This window comes from Apteryx rowi, unplaced genomic scaffold (genome assembly GCF_003343035.1).
Source record: "Apteryx rowi isolate R43461 unplaced genomic scaffold, aptRow1 scaffold_707, whole genome shotgun sequence".
In the NCBI taxonomy this organism is placed as follows: domain Eukaryota; kingdom Metazoa; phylum Chordata; class Aves; order Apterygiformes; family Apterygidae; genus Apteryx; species Apteryx rowi.
The window spans coordinates 128,659-145,734 of record NW_020450991.1 but is presented as its reverse complement, the minus strand read 5'-3'; positions in this window follow the sequence as shown (position 1 = coordinate 145,734).

Genomic DNA, 17,076 nt, shown 5'->3' with positions numbered 1-17,076 from the left:
AATGCCTCAAATTGCACACAACTAGCAAGAATTTCAAAGCTATTTCATGGGGAAGCAAATGCCTGGCCCACCTCATAAAAAATTTATCCATCACATATCCACGCTTAATTCACGAAGCCTGTTATATTTGTGGTTGATCAACTGAGAGTAAAGTTTTAGCTGGGCAAAAGTGTGCTGTTGAGGGAGATAGTTCAATGCTCCATTCTAGTCTGAGCAGCTTTAAGGCTGCTCCATTTCTTTGCCATCTGCAGTGGGGGTGGAGAAAATGAGGCTCTCCGAAGTCAGGTCTACCCTGACCTTGTACCAATCTCCTCCAGGAATTCCCCAGGATGGGAGCTGGGGCATAAAGCCAGAGCCAATGTAAAGCAAATTTACAAGGCCAAGAATCTGACCCTTGCTATTTTGTAGGTTATCCAAAAATCAATCAGCCAGAGGAATTTACATCCTCAACTCTAGCCAAAGAAAAAGAAGTCAGACTCCATTTCTGCAGCAACCTAGGAAGACCTCAGGGGAGAAATGAAAGGTGTGGATGTTTTCATATTAAAATTAATAAAATTTTGGCTAGGAGTCAGTGAATTTTGAGGAAAAAAATGATAATGGTTAGTCATACTCAAGAAATCTGCACTGGTTTCAATTACTGCAGTTTATACAATCTTCTGTCTCCCTAGACTGGGTTACAAAGAAGCTGAATATTAATTTTTAAAGAGAGATCTCAAGGCTCAGGGAAGTGATCATGGGGACTATGCATTAAGTTTTTAATTTCTCTAAAACTGTTCATTCTTAGATGCAATTTGAAATTCTGATATTAATCATCATTTGCTATACACAACCATAACTGATTTACTTCTGGCAAATCTAAAAGACTATAAAAAACTGCTATTTGTATTTTAATACAATATTCTGAGAATTAACAAAATGCCTTCAGTTAATTCAAATACACATGTAAGAAACAATTCTCTGAAGAATACAGAATACTGAAAAATGCAAATTAGGTTATGTTTCAATCTTTGTTTTTACTACAGCAGCACTTATTATTTATTACTATAGCTACCTTCTAGCTACAGAGCACAAGAGCAGCCACACTGTGCAAGGTCAAAAGACCATCTAAGCTCAATATTTTCTCTCTGACAGTGGTTAAAAGTCTAGGGAATGCCTATGTTTACAGGAGTTAATTTTTATCTTAAGAATGGCGATATCCTGCATCAAATGCTTGCTTTCCATAGATGGAAGACCTATGGAAATCTGAGCTCACAACGCTCAAGAACATATGGAACCATCATCTCGTATGATCCAGCTGCTGCCACTGTCATTCTGATAAGATGGTGCTTGAATGGGACGTAAGCTCTTGCCAAAATCACACCAAGAACTGACTGCTTTTGTGGAAATATCCTTTCTGTTCACAGAATCACAGAATGGTTGAGGTTGGAAGGGACCTCTGGAGATCATCTAGTCCAACCCCCCTGTTCAAGCAGGGTCACCTAGAGCACATTGCACAGGATTGCATCCAGGCAGGTTTTGAATATCTCCAGAGAAGGAGACTCCACCACCTCTCTGGGCAACCTGTTCCAGTGCTCTGTCACCCTCACAGTAAAGAAGTTTTTCCTCATGTTCAGATGGAAGCGTCTGTGTTTCAGTTTGTGCCCGTTGCCTCGCGTCCTGTCACTGGGCACCACTGAAAAAAAGTCTGGCCCCATCCTCTCGACACCCTCCCTTCAGATACTTGTACACGTTGATAAGATCTCCTCTCAGCCTTTTCCTCTCCAGGCTAAACAGGCCCAGCTCTCTCAGCCTTTCCTCATAAGAGAGATGTTCCAGTCCCCTAATCATCTTCGTAGCCCTTCGCTGGACTTGCTCCAGGAGTGCCACATCCCTCTTGTACTGGGGAGCCCAGAACTGGACGCAGTACTCCAGATGTGGCCTCACCAGGGCTGAGTAGAGGGGGAGAATCACCTCCCTCGACCTGCTGGCAACACTCTTCCTGATGCACCCCAGGATACCATTGGCCTTCTTGGCCACAAGGGCACATTGCTGCCTCATGTTTAACTTGGTGTCCACCAGCACTCCCAGGTSCTTCTCCACAGAGCTGCTTTCCAGCAGGTCAACCCCCAACCTGTACTGGTGCATAGGGTTATTCCTCCCTAGGTGCAGGACCCTGCACTTGCCTTTGTTGAACTTCAKGAGGTTCCTCTCTGCCCATCTCTCCAGTCTGTCAAGGTCCCTCTGAATGGCAGCACAGCCCTCTGGTTTATCAGCTACCCCTCCCAGTTTTGTATCATCAGCAAACCTGCTGAGGGTGCACTGTCCCTGTTTTAGATCTTGAGACTGAGACTCCCTCACAACACCCATATACCCATAAAAACCCCAAAGAAAAGGGTATTGCAACAATATACCAGGCCATCTTTTTGCATGTGTAATTTCATGGTGCAAAGAAGGTTTAGGAGTAGAGGAAGCTAAAAGGAGATACCTGCAGAAGAAAGAAAAGAGGTACCAGTGCAGAAGGACTGAGAGAAAACTGAACTCCTGGGACAGACACATGCGACTTCTTTATAAAGGGTTCTGTTGTGCTTTTTCCTGTATTTAACAGTGAAGACCAGCAAGCAAGAGCAGTAATTAATGTTATCTAAAACAGATGATAGAATCAGTAAAATCAGTCCGAATAATTTAGGGTTGAAATAGCCCCCAAAATCTGTGGACTATTCACATCTGGACTCCTTACAAAAGGGGATTCAGTGTCCTGCTTGCAATTAGCATTTCTTATGGCTGGCCCAAGACAGCTTCCCACCCAGCACATGCAAGCAACTCAGGAAGCAACTGCTCATCTCTCTACTGACTGTACAGGGAGTGCAAGTATTCTGACTCATCCTGGTAGCACTGACACACTCATTTTAGATGTTTTGATGCCAAAAGTGGGCATCTAAATTAGGCAATATGAAAGGCTGCCTTGCTCTTGAAGGGCACCTAGCTTCTTAAAAGGGTAAGTATTCACAGTCACTTTCAAAGCTCTTTCTGTCCTCCAAAGATAATGGTACAACACTCAGTTCCAGCTACAGACTTAAGACCTCAGTTAGCAAAATCAGATGAAAATGCACTGCCTGCTCTGCTCCCTTACACCATCTAGTCTAGATTCTACTTTTCACTTATTTTGCTGAAAAGAAAAGTTATTCCAGGTGAAACAAAACAAAACAAAACAAAACAAAACAAAACAGGCTGATAGAATTAAGGTTAGACAGATTCAGCAGATTGCTCGCTACTTTAAACTGTTCTCCCAAAGGAAATTTTGCTGATGCCATGGCAAAGGGAAAGAACAACTGATGGCATAGTAATGGAAATGGTCATATACTGAATTAGAATGACTTAGCAAGTTTTCGAACACCCCCTCCCATGCTACTTCATCAGTTGAGGTTATTTGGAAAATCGTGAGGACCATGCAAGTCTTGGGGCCATCTAAAGTGCCAGATGGTCAATGTCTGGATAGCAGGTTGTCATGGTAGTTCTCTAACCATAGGCAGAATAGTTCAGTGGAAAAACAGCATGACCATTCAAAGACATCTGGAATCCCCTTGAGTCTATTAATTCCCTGGGAAGAATGCTGATAAATTGCTTGCAGGGAGAAAGAAAATATCTTTAAGATCTCTGAAGCGTCTGCCCTGTGTTAGAAATGAAATTTATTCCAGACACACAGGGCAACAACGACACCAATGCTTTCGTCACTATTCATAGAGTATAGCCAAGGTTCATGTGGTTCGGCTTTATGACTAGAATTTAGAAAATCTGGTACTGTAGGCTCAGTGCGAACATGGATAAGAAAAATGTGCTGCAGTTAAGCCCTATCACGGATAGAATACTGGTCACTCAGTGCTTTGAGTAGGTTTCTTTCTTATTCTTTAAATAGGACTATATACATACGCCTTTAGATCAGGAATCTGGACATTTTTGCTTAAGTAAAGCACCATCACCTGGCTTATAATAGGATCAGGTTCATTACGTGTTCTTCAATAACACCAAGCATGATGCCATAGAAAGGGAGTGCAGTATTTTACGGTGTAAAGTGGATTCTCTAGTTTGCAGTCCCTGTCCCTGACAGTTGCYATTGCAATCTCCATATCTCAGTGGTTTTCAAAAAATTTCTGTGATCCAGCTCAAGAGCTGGGTCTCCAGCTAGGTCATGCTTGTATTCTGCCATCTTCTTGCTGTGACACCCACAAGCCTCTTCCAGCCTTGAGTAACCCCTCTCATTGGAGATCAGTATGGAAACTTGATATCTCTTCCCTCATTTTTCTTGATTCTTGGTCATGTTTATGAAACTATTTTTCATCAGTCTCTTGCTGCTTTCCCCAGGCCTCTTCCTATTACCTAAAGTTCTTCCTCAAATTGCAGCCTTTGTTGCAGCTTTATTTCCTAGGCACCTGGGCAACTTTTGCCAGGCTATTTGCTTTGGGAAGTTCTGCCAGAGTCTTTTCAGCATCTCTAGCCTCCACCCTATTACTGCTTCCCCTCTTTTTCCCAAGGAAGTTTTTCTGTCCTTCTCTCTATGCAGATTTTCTGCTTCCTCCCTCTTGTCAACAACCAGGTGGTTTCCAAGTCCAGATGAACAGATTCAGTCTGTCTTGGGTCTCCTGTGTCCCTACAGTAGATACACAGCCACTGCCTCATAATACAATTACAGGTCACTGCCAGTTCTCTTTTTCATGCTCAGATTTTTCACATAATGACATAAATGTATAATGACTTAAGTTTCTAGCAGGCCCTTCCCCTGAATGTTGATGAAAGCTGGATGCCTATCTTCTTTGGATCATTAAAAAATCATATATATGGCATATCATACAGGTTCTTACAAACCATTCTTTTTATTTGTTTGTAAAATTATCATACTATTAATAATTACTATAGTTGCTGTCTTTTGGAATTTGCATTATTTTATCCAAACTTGCTGCTCTAGATTTCACACTTAAAAGTGAATTTTTAGTACAATCCATTGGCCATTTCTAAGTGATCTGGCTGAATTTTGGCATTTTGTCTCCTTGCTTTATTTTATTTTTTTTATTTTTTTATTTTTTGCAGTACAGAATGAAAGTTTTTTTGTGAGTAGTGAAAAGACAAAGCATTTTATTTAGTTTTAGATCAGGACATTTGAGTAGGAGGTCTCTGAGACTGTTAGTTCCCACTGGTCACCTTCAGTTTACTGAGCTTCAAAGGAGCAGTACTACCTGCCTGGCAGCTAAACGTTGCCAGGTGCATGACCCAGGATGACAGGAAACAATTTTTTTCTGAACCATTGGTCTCATTTCATATCTTTCTGTGGTGAATGGGAGCTCATCTGTCCTAAAACCAATGCCATCTATAGAAATCAAGCCAGTAGAAGATGTTTTCAGAGCACAGGTCCCTCAAGAGTCCTCCTCTCTTCTCAGCTACTGAAAAACTGCTGATGCTTTGAAGCAGGCCTGAAAGATTTACAAGAGCAAAGTCTTGTTTAATTGCTGCCAAGTGTAAGAGTAAGCTACCTGGAAAAACTGATTTTCCACACTGAAAACATAACAATCCCAAAACCCAAATCAAAGACCACCCCTTATAATAATTAAAAAGAAAAAAAAAAAAAGAGGCAGCAAAATTCCTTTCTGGAAATATGACAAAAATGAATGAATTCAAGAGAAGTTTTGTGTCATTCTAGATAGAAACCTTCTGGATTCTTTCAAACTTTTTGACAAATCACTCCAGCCAAATGATCTGATCACATCTTAAAACTTAGGCTTACACTTTTTGTGTAGGAGATATTGTGAAAGTTAATGGAATGGAAAAGTCAGGAGATGGTCCACGCACTAGAAATATGCAGATAGGCAAGGTCCTGAGTGTTTTAGCTAAGGGAGCTACAAAATTTCTATCCTGGCTGTCCCAGGATTGATCTGATGAAGTTCTCATTCCTTGTCCCCATCTAAGCTGACTATACCTGCCAAAAAAAAAAAAAAAAAAAATTAACAGTGCCTGCACATCCTTGAAGGATGCTGCTATGCAAGGGAACAGATGCACTGCCAGACTTGCTGGGTGTGGAGCCCAGCTCCAGACCCTTCTGAGGAATTACTAGCAGCCTACCATTTTTGGCATGGATCCTGGTGCAAAGCATAAAATGAGGTCTCTTGTCCAGGCTGCCGTGAGTGCTAAATCCTTCTTCCCTCTTCTTTGTGGTCCAACAGTTGCCCTGTCTGAACTCTCAATGTCATTGGGAATTACTTTAATAAGCAACTCCATTTCCTCAAGAAATAGTAACAGTAATAAAAGACCCTACATATTTTTTTAAACTGCTGCTGCATGTTGCTGAAGCAAGTCTCCCCTGAATCACTGCTTTTAAGATGGTAAACAATTTACTTTTACCACAGCAATGTTTTCATGAAACAGCTGCTTCTTACTGCAATGATACATAAGCTTCTTTTGGATATTCAGGCACAAGGAATTAGCTGTTGGTGCAGCCAGATCGAAGCCATATGTGGATCACTTGTCAAAGCACAAGTCTTTCAACATTTTTGTAAATTGAATTAATCAGCAATCAATGGCAAAATGCACTGAGATCAGTTATTCTAAAGAGGAGGAAGGTCTAGAGGTTAGGGCATTAGTTCAGACTTTGGGGGACACGGGTTCAGCGGAGGTGGTGGGGAGAGGTCACTTTGTCACCGCTCACTCACTAGCTGTGGCAAGGTGCAACAGTATTTTCTGTCGTTCAGTGGGTGTTGCAGAGGTAAATACACTCTGCGTTAGAAGGAACTCACACATTACTGCAATGAGAGAAACACCAGTTTCCAGCAGAAAAGGGGACCTCTTCCTTGCCAATTACAAACACTACAAGCTTTCATGTGCTGCCATATGACAGGTGACCATATGTACTTGTGCATACATACATGCAGATGTTTATTTACATGCTATCAAGCTTCCCTCTACTTTTCTTAACTATATTTTCATCACATTATATTAAGACTGAGAAACACTGGAAAAACACAAGTCATCGGTTTGTTTAGTCAACTTCATGTCAGTTAAATTCTACTGGAAACAAATAATGAACATTTCTAAGATTGTGGATTTTTCTATGACAAATTTTCTAAATAAACATAACACTTCCAAACCTTATTACTAAATGATGTTACCTCAATATTATGCATACCCTTTTTTTTCTTTCTTTCTTTTTTTTTTTTTTGGCTTAGAACACAATAACATCAGTGGGAATACCATGAAGTCACATTATGGTCTGAAAGCAGGGTTTTTTGTTTTGAGTAAGATAAGTGCATGACATTCAGTTGTTTATAAAAAATAYATTCTATGCTGGTTTACAGATATGATAACAGAGATTTGCACAAACATCCTTTGTCAGTCAGATGTGAGAAAGATGCCAAAAATAAGACCATATTCAAAGTTCTAGATTTTATATCTACCAATTGCAGGTATAAGCAAATAGTGATTGCAGTTCTGCATTTTGAATTAAGTTAACAGCAACACTAGAAAAAAATAGAAAAATAACTTATTGGAAACAAGAGGAAAAGACAACCATTTGAAAACTAAGGTTGTGAACTGCAGGTCTTATAGAAATATGTCAGGGAACCTGGACTGGTTCTCTGTGACAAGTGAGTGGTAAATGTACTGCCAGTGGAGGAGAAAAGCTTTGCCACAGGTAGGGCATACGAGGCTAGTTCTGTGTTTTTATAAAAAATTGATACAATTCCTCTACTTGGTTTCCTGTAAAACAATAAAACTTTGACTGTGATCCAACCTGGGAAATTATTATTTAGGATTGAGGAGGCAGAGATTAGTACGAGAAGGCAAGGACTTTTAAAAAGGGGAAATGATATTATAGTTGTGCTGAAAACAGGAGTTTTGCTACAGGAAGTTACCAGATGAGTTCAAGGAGCAACCTTGGGACTAGATTTATTTAAATGGGGTATTTTAATTAAAGATCTGATATAACTTGTGGCTATATATGAGTTTAATCTGTGGTTGGTACTGGGTGGAAGGCATTGTTCATATGGAGGGGACGCCACACGTGGTACTGGATTAACTGGGTGGTTAGTGAGGTGTCCTCTGGGAGTGCTGACATAGAAACCAATGGGTTTGGCGATAAGCAGAGCTGGAATTACCACTTTGTATCTCCATGGCCCTGGAAATGCCTTCTCCAACTCCAAAGCATTGGCAAAGCCTTCAGACACGCCACCTGCCTTTCTGGTCCCAGGAACTTAATGTGGGACACATGCAGACAAGGGTTTGTCAGGGCAACCAGAGGAAAGGAAAACCCATCTTATGAAGAGCTACTAAAAGTGCTTGTCTTGGTTAGCCCAGGAAAACACAGCTGAGCACGGATAAAATTGCTCTTTATAATATATCACAGGGTAAATGCCAGAGAAGAAAAAGACTATATCAGCTAAAATTTAGGAATAGAACAAGTAGAGCCATAAATAAATATAATCTAGAGAGTAAATGATGTTAAGCTATAAAGAACTGGCACAGTCTTCCTCAAGATTGGGGTTGGGGGGCAGCAAGAAACGTAGCTAATTTTAAAGTGGGACTTGCATGCTCTGTGAAAATTGCCTGGCCTGAAAGGGGACTAGGATAGAAGAAGACAAGTCTCATGACACAGGGGTCCCTTTTAGTTGTTTGTTCTTGTATTCCTCATTTTAAGCAAAGTGTTTGATTAAAGCAGGTTAATCAATTCCTATTTCAAGCAGATTTTTTTTCTTTCCTTTTATTGCAGATCCAAACTCTTTTGGCTACTGTTATTAAAGATATGATCCAAGATGCTTATGTGGGGTTTTCTATTGGTCCATATTCTATTTCAAAACATGTTCTCAGTAATACTTGGCACTGATAGTAAAGCATCTTTCTCATCACTGGGACTTCTTATGAAAGATTTCCGAAGACGATTTTTCATATTCTGATTTTGCATCTGACTGTTGTAATTTTCCAAAGTAGATTCTGTTCTTTAAGTAGCAATGCTGTTGTCCCTGATACAGATCATTAAATATCTGCAAATGAAATGGAGACACATGTGCCTGGTTTAATGGTCTGGCTTTTGCAGTACTCAGCCATATGGAAGGTTTAGCTGTGTCTGCTGCAATGATTATGTGCAAAATGTGAAGAAGACATTTCTTAAAGTCCAGGTGTTTGGCAGGGCAATGCAATCTTTCCATGATGTCTTGTAGCTGTGTAACTTTTGAGATTTAGGCTGGTGTTAAAATAAAGGAAAATGGCAGCTCCATTTCTGTGCTGGACCACTCAGAACAATGTCACAAGATGTTAAGTTGAGAAAATAAAAAGAATTTCAACACATAGCCATAAACCAAGGATGTAATAGGAAAAAAACACAGGGGGCCCTTCCCAGTAAACCATCCTGTTTTAACATTTTCATGAGGAAATAGTATAATCATTTGGATAAAATTTCAGAAAAATGTGAGATACAATCTTACAATTATCTGAATAATTTGCAACTCTTTGATAAAATCATAATGCAGAACATATATTAGTAAATAAACCTAAGTTGCTTAAGCAAAATAGCATGCTGAGTATGATATTCAGTTCAGTATGTCTAATACAAGAACAAAGTTACATCATGTGCTAGTTTCAGATGTATTCAGAGTTAAAAAGATGTAACTGAAACACCTCTATCCAGGAAACACCTACATTCTGCATTACAAAATTAAGTAACTGTATAAGCTTACATCAAGAAAAAGAGCATGTGAAAAGCCACAGACAACACCAAGTTGAGATTAGTACATACAAAGAGATTTTGAGAACAAAAGTCTAAGGACATACTTTAACTTGTTGGTATACAAGACCAAACAGAAGATATTTAAAAAAAAATCAATGGCATTGTTAATTGAACTGTTCTGACATTTATTTTGGATGCCAGCAATATCTTTTGACTTTTGGTCAGTTCTTGAGATAAATTAAACCTGTGTAGATTTCAGGAAGAAAAATCAACACAACAGGTTCCTTGACAATCTCTGAATTGGAAAATTCTGTTAACAAAGAGGATATATTGATTTGGATTATACCAGACAAGGCAATGTCTTTGCTTATGCAGTAATAAGAATAGCTGCAATACTGGCAGGCTGAAAAACAATGGGGTTTCGCAAACACCGAAGCAGGATATCCAGTTTAAATAAATGGCAAACAGATAGGACTCACATACTTTTTGCAACTGTAGGCCATTCAGCCAAGTTAATTATTGGGCTCAGCATTTCTACACTCACCCAGAATAAAAGCAAGGCTTTTATTTGTGCCTTAATGTCTTCAGGATTATGCAAGCTGTTTCAACTTCACAGGCATGATTTCCCATTATCAAATAGCACTTAGCAAAGCTGTGAACCCCCTCCAATCAGTGTTACCCAATCCACATCCCCACATCTGAAGAGAAGCTGCACTTAGGAGAGCGAGTTTGTCACAGTGTGAAGGATGGTGGGAATCCCAGGAACAGTGCCATATTGCAGAGAGAGCTCYTACAGAGACCTCAGCTGTAACCTTATGATGCTGCAGGGTTGAGCCAAGTCTGCACCATTACTGCTCTTTTGGAATATATATACTCTTTCCCTAAGCAGCTGCTACAGGTGATCACTAGATGGGGTCATGCGGCAAGGTGGACTTTTGCCTTGACGCATTACAGCCCTTCTTATGCTCCTCCTCCAGCTACCAAAACTTCCCTGGCATTTTGGGGCTGAGTACCTGTCCCACAGACCTCAGGGACATGACTGTCTCCAAAGACAAGAGTGAAATTTCCAAAGTAAGTGCCATTCACTGCAAATAGGAGTGTTAAAACTGTGGCCTGGAGTGAAGAACTGAAAAGCAATGGAAATAATATATTACCAGTTGAAAGACTTCCTCTAGAAAAGGGCTTGAGTGGAGGCACTCCCTGCCCCTAAGGGCTGCTAGGGGGCAAAGCCCCGTTTCTCAAGCTGGTGTATTAATAGGGCAGTTGTGGCCATTAGCCTCCGCTGCCCTGCAGGGAAGAAGAGGAAAGTGGAGGAGCTACAAAGGCTGGCCCTGGAAAGTCGGTGTTTGTGCTCCCTCCTTCCCAGATGCTCCATAGTCTCTCCTACAGAATAACTGTAATTTTTCTCCACGTCACATGCAACACTGCCTGTCTTAAGCATTTATCAGCCCTGGATAGATCTGTGCCAAACATCAGCAAGGTTTCCTATTTCCTTACTGCTTTTACAAATTGGCATTGTGATTTTCAACCAGGAAAATAAATTACGGGATAAACAGAGATACAGGCTTCAGCTTAATCCAGCTTGTACCTCAGCAATTTGTAGAAATTTCCCAAGCTACATAAGCTACAGAGCAGCCAGGGCATGGGACACTGTTACATGGTCTCTCACTTACCAATAGCTTCAGTTGTGCAGGGTCAGCTCTGTTTCATTTCTTTCTCAAAGGCCAAATGCAAAGATTCACTTACATCCAAATGCCAAGGTTCACAGGGTAAATGCCATTCTCAAGGCTGGTTTTTCCAGGRAAGAGTTTTTGAAGAACTAAGTAGGAAAGAGAAATAAAACCCCAAACATCCAAACCTATCCCRGTGAAGACCTCCATAAACCAGCCCTAGCAGAGCTCCACCTCCCAGCCTGAGGGCTGCCAAACAAGATGCTGGGGAGCTGTGCTAATCCCTAATTAAGTTTAATCTGCACTAGAAAAGGTCTGTTGATTTAGCTAGATAGGTAGAGCAATGCTGAAAGTACAGTCCTAATGTAAGCATAGTTATAAGAGACAAAAAAAAGTCTCTGAGAGCATAATTTATAGTAGTTTGGCGAGCAAAATAAACTATTTTCAAAGCAGAGGTTTCTTTTGCTTGAGCAGCTGCACCAGTGATACATGCCACAGTGCACAAGTGACCTCTGGAGCAGCTGCMGACACCGAGTCCTCTCCCACCATCCCCGAGGCCTCCCTGCAGAGAGCGAGGGTCTGCTGGCCCACGGGGGCGGCCCCCTGGGTGCGGGGCCGCTGAGGGCTCCCACCTGAGTGCAAGGCTCARTGTTCTGCCTGAGTCCCAGTGTGGAAAAAAAAGTGGATCCCATCTTAGGTCCCCATAAGAAACTATGTGCATAGTGTGTGCACTGTGTGTGTGTATATATACGTATATAGATATTCATGTATGTATACACAACCATTCAAATTTTGGCCGTTGAACCTATTTTAATAAAATAAGTATGCTTATGACTGGCATGATTGCATCAACAAAAGTTGGTAAGTTGAAGCAGCTGGGAAGAATTCTGTCACTCCTTTTCTAGAGATGTCTAGAAGATGCAAGGGGAGAAATGACTGAATACAGAACCTGTAACAAAAACAATTTCTGTCTCTCCTTTTTACTCTAGCAGCATCAAGACAAATTCTTTCTGCTCTGAAAAATATTGATTATCTATGCAGTTGCTATGGACTCCAGGGAGAAAGTGAGTCCAGACTCACATAAAATTGGCTTGCTATCCTCTGGGATTTGACACTCAGATAAGGGACCTGAACAGATCCCAGAGTCAAATCTCCCCCCCATCCCTYTTCCTTCTTGTGTATTGGTTACTTTGTGTCTAAAAGGGGTTATTCATGTGCAACTGCTATTTTGACATTCTCATAGGGCTTGCACATCCAAGGGGAGAAAACTTTGTGATTTTAGGGACCATGGCTAGTATTATAGCAAAATAATATTAAAGAAAATGTCACTGAAATTAGCAGAAGATGAAAAAAATCTGGGTTAATCGGCTGACAAACAATAATAATCTTATAAAATAGCCTTGTCTTTTGGTCTATTTGAAGAACAGATACTACCTAAAAAGTACTTCAGCAAACCTCAAAATGAAATTATATGAAAAGCATAAACATAAGAAATGAGCTTTTTAATAATCTAGTCTCACTAGAAGTGCTGTAGACAGTAGAAATCTATTTCTAAGAAATCAGGTCATTGCTCTAATTAAATCTGACATAGACATGAAAGCATACATACAAGTCTTCATTTAAAGAAGAACAATTTTGCATCTCCAGCATGCTGCTAAAAGATAATACTACATTGTAGCAACGCCTTTGAACCCTGCTAGTTTCATCTGAAATTTGCCTGAGGTGACCCACATCTTTTGAGGTATAGGCATGGGTTTGTTTTATATAAATTTAGAGCAAGAACATTTTTTTATAGACTAACTTGTGGCACTTAGCTTTAATCCTTGCTGACATGAAGGCAGAACAATTCCTGCCATTAGCTACCAGAGGCATTTTACTCTCAGGGAGTCAGTGTCAATGTTGTGCTGCAGGCAAAAGYAATTTAAGAAATGCAACACACTCTCTTCTGTGGGAAGGGGAGAGTAATTGCAGCAATGACACAATTTTTTTTTCCCAGCACATCTTCTCCAAGAAAATGTGRGTGTGGAGCTGTGGGAGGAGAGAGGCATGCTTTCCAGCTGCACATTTTAATGGCACTGCACTTTGAGGTGGGCTTTCCATGGGTCACACAAAGGAACACAGCTCTCCCTCAGCTGTAATGCAACTCCACATGCATAAATGCTATAGTAAGTAAAGCAGGTTGTACTTTGGCTGTAAGGGAAAAATATGACTGCAGGAAAGACTGCAGGTTTCACAGGGCTGGTATTTCCCCRTTCAAGCAAGTGGGCAAACTGGAGYGGAGACGCACTGAAGTCTGCCACCCGGCCCCACAATCACTGAACAGCAGCCCTTTCTGCATAACGCAGAAGGTGCAGCAATGGATTGCATCTCTTGGGAGCAGAGCGGCAGTGGGAAGAGAAAATCAAAGCAAGAAAAAGAACTGAGAATGTGCTGTGGCTGTGCACCTTTCCGTATACTTACTACGTGAGTTTGTAGGTGACCCCTATTTCACAACTGGGCCATTAGAGGCTGTAAAACCAGAGGCTATTTAAGAGCAGAGAAATTCCCTTCATTTTTACTATAAAAGGACTGGCACACATATTTTATGGGGGATTTTAAATTGCTCATGGTGGGGGGGGGGGRGGGGAGGGGGGAAGCCTTCAACACAAGTCCTCTGCTGCAAACACCTCTGTTTAAATGTCTCAGATTAGATTTTGTTGGAAAAAAGATACTGGCACACTCATAACCCAACATACTTTCCATTATAAACTAATTTCTAGTGTAAACACTGAATGTACAATCTATAAATAGCACCTTGACTACAACATAGACTTTCATTATGTGCTCTGAATTCAGAAATGATATTTGGGGTTTAGCTGATTTCTTGCTTTACAGTTCTTCATCTCTCCTATCATTTATTTACTATATCTTTACCTTTTAATAAAATTTCATAAGAACCTTCTTTAAATCATGTTCTTTTGACAGGAAATAAAAGATTTGGCTGCAGTGAAAGGACCTGCACTTTCTGTTCAGTGAGCAATAGTGTAGATCCTTGTATCTGGGCATTACTAGCACTAAATCCCAAAAGAACAGTGTGGAAAATGGTCTGGTATCTTTAATTTAATATCCAACCTCTCTATGCTCATTTTGAACTTTTATGGCTATTGAGGAACGACTTTGTCAGTCAATTGTGAGTTTATCTGAAATAATTTCTTTCACCTTTCCTCAGAATGCAAGGAAAAGACTAATGCTGGCACTTCTTTGGAGGGTGATTGGAGCAGCGGATGTTAGAGGAGTGAGAAAGCAGCTGCTGCTGCACAGTCGTGGCTCTGCCTATTGCTCCTGTTCATCCAGCAGCTGGAGGATAGCTCTCCACGCATCTCTCCTCTTGCTCTGCTACAGCTCTGCCTGCCTCCCAGCCTTGCCCTGTGGCAGAGGAGGCCTGGCCAAGGGAAGGTCTAACCACTTCTCCTCTGAATTACAGAGGTCATTGTCACCCTCAGGATTAAGAAGCAAAGAATCAAAAGGGAACTTGACTTTGTGACATCTTTATGAAGCCCATACCCACATAAATACAATCAGGAAATCTGCAGAGCAAGGGTTGATGCACTGGCCAAGAGTTGGCGCAAGGCTCTAGACATGCGCTGATGGGTCAGACCAGGGGTGCTGTCTGCCAAAGGGGCTTTGGGAAGGCACCCTGCTTGAGAGACAACTGATGGCACGGTCATGCCCAAGGCTACAGCTCAGCTCACAGTTTGTGGCCTGTCATTGCCTACAAGGTGGCAGGGCTAGCTGGATGGAGACATATTTCCAGTGCACTGGAAAATTCATGTTCCCAAGTTCAGCTTTCTCAAACCTATACTAACCACCTTTTCTGATGCCTTCCTGAATACTGTTACTCTGATTTCTGAGTCCCTCCTTCAGCACATGGAGGAATAAAACCACTATGACAGTAGCAGACTATCTAACCCAAGGACCTGGGACTGAACACAAGATATATTGACATGACAGATGATCTTGGTGGCCAGCAAAAGAAATAATTTTACCTGCTTTGAATATGTAGTAAGAAATAGCTAGAAGTATTCCCATTAAGACTATGAATTTATGAATTAATCATTTCAGAAGCTATGTATATTTTAAAGGGAGGATGAAGTCAGAAAATAAGAGTATTATTGGCCTCTGAGTCAATGAGCCAGAAGACATTAGCATATGCAATCTTTACTGTAATTATTTAACGTTTTTCAGGCTGCTGTGTTAACCTTTGGAAGAGTAAACAATGGAAAGTTACATGACTATTTTCAACAAAGTATGACTCAGAATTGCCTTTTTTGTCTTTTTTACATGGAACAATAACCTCATTGCTCAAAGCACTTTGGCCTGATTCTTCATTGCCTTCTAGCTTGTGCATTTATATCTTTGCAAAGTAGACAGAAAAAAACCTTCTTAAACAAGGTGAATAATGGGGTTCCCATGCATTGAAATAGGTGCACAATTCTCCATACTAAGCAGTACCTTATTTTTATTACTATATGTACTTTTTTTAAATTTTAACTTTAATCACTCAAATATGTACTATCTAAAATGACTAGCTGTGTGAATTTCTCTTTTCTTTTTTTTCCCATCTTCTCTCTGCAGTTCGTTATGTTTTGTCTAGAGATGAATTGAAAAGTTTCTGGGGCAGAATGTGACTTTTTTTTTAACTACTTAATTCCCGCTGCTCTCAAGATGAACCTATCTAAATTCTTATCTGTACCTAAATTTGTCTTTTCATCTCCTTACCTCTTTTAGTCTTTCATATACAGGTATCTCTTCTTTATTGTAATAATGGCTATCTATCTGATACACTGTAGATGATGAAACCCCTAAGTAATATGAGTACTAATAACCATTCTAGCTTCCAGAGAACTTGCTATTTTGGGCTTAGTGACTAGCTTGCTATAATTCAGTGTTGCATGTAGGCTCATAAACACCTGTGGAAGCAGGAGTTTGGTGAGAAGACACCTATGGGACACCAGCTGAGGAGTGAGCCATGATGTACATGCATCCACCATGCAGGTACTCTGGAATCCCTTCATTATAATCCCTCCCAAAGCCATTGGAGATGGCCAGTCCTAGACTGGCCTGCATGAGGGCAGATGTACTCTTTCTGGGCTATTGTCGCAAGAAGAAATATATTATGGCATTGCCCTTGAGGCAGCAATATGCCTTGCTTGACTGAACTGATTGCACAGCCACAACTAGATGAACTTATCAGGCTACCTGTGTGAATATCTGTATCTTCACAGGTATATCCTTGTGAAGAAGGGAAAGAAGTGAGGCATTAAGAAGGTTCTAGCTTATTCAAGGTCACAGAGGAACTTACGCCTGAAGAGGGAATTGAAATCGTGTTTCTCAAGCAACAGTAAAATAACTTAACAATAAAATGTCTTAACTACTCAGTAATCCCTCTTCCCTGGTGCAAATAATAAATAATTAAAATATAGCAATTAATATCCTTTCTCAGATGCCTGAATGTTGTCTCAAATTAATATCATGTCGTAGTCTCTCTGCTAGCACAGCAACTACAATTCTCCCTTTTAAACAGCAAGAAGTTCACATGGCAAAAATGGTTCTTGGAAGTCTGTTGTTGACACTCCATTGTGCACTGAKAAATTCTCAGTCTCAGTGGCAGAGAGATATAAGCAGCATGGTGTTGGTCTTCAGAATTGCAATCAAGTTACCTGACTAGCAATCATACTAAAATYCCTA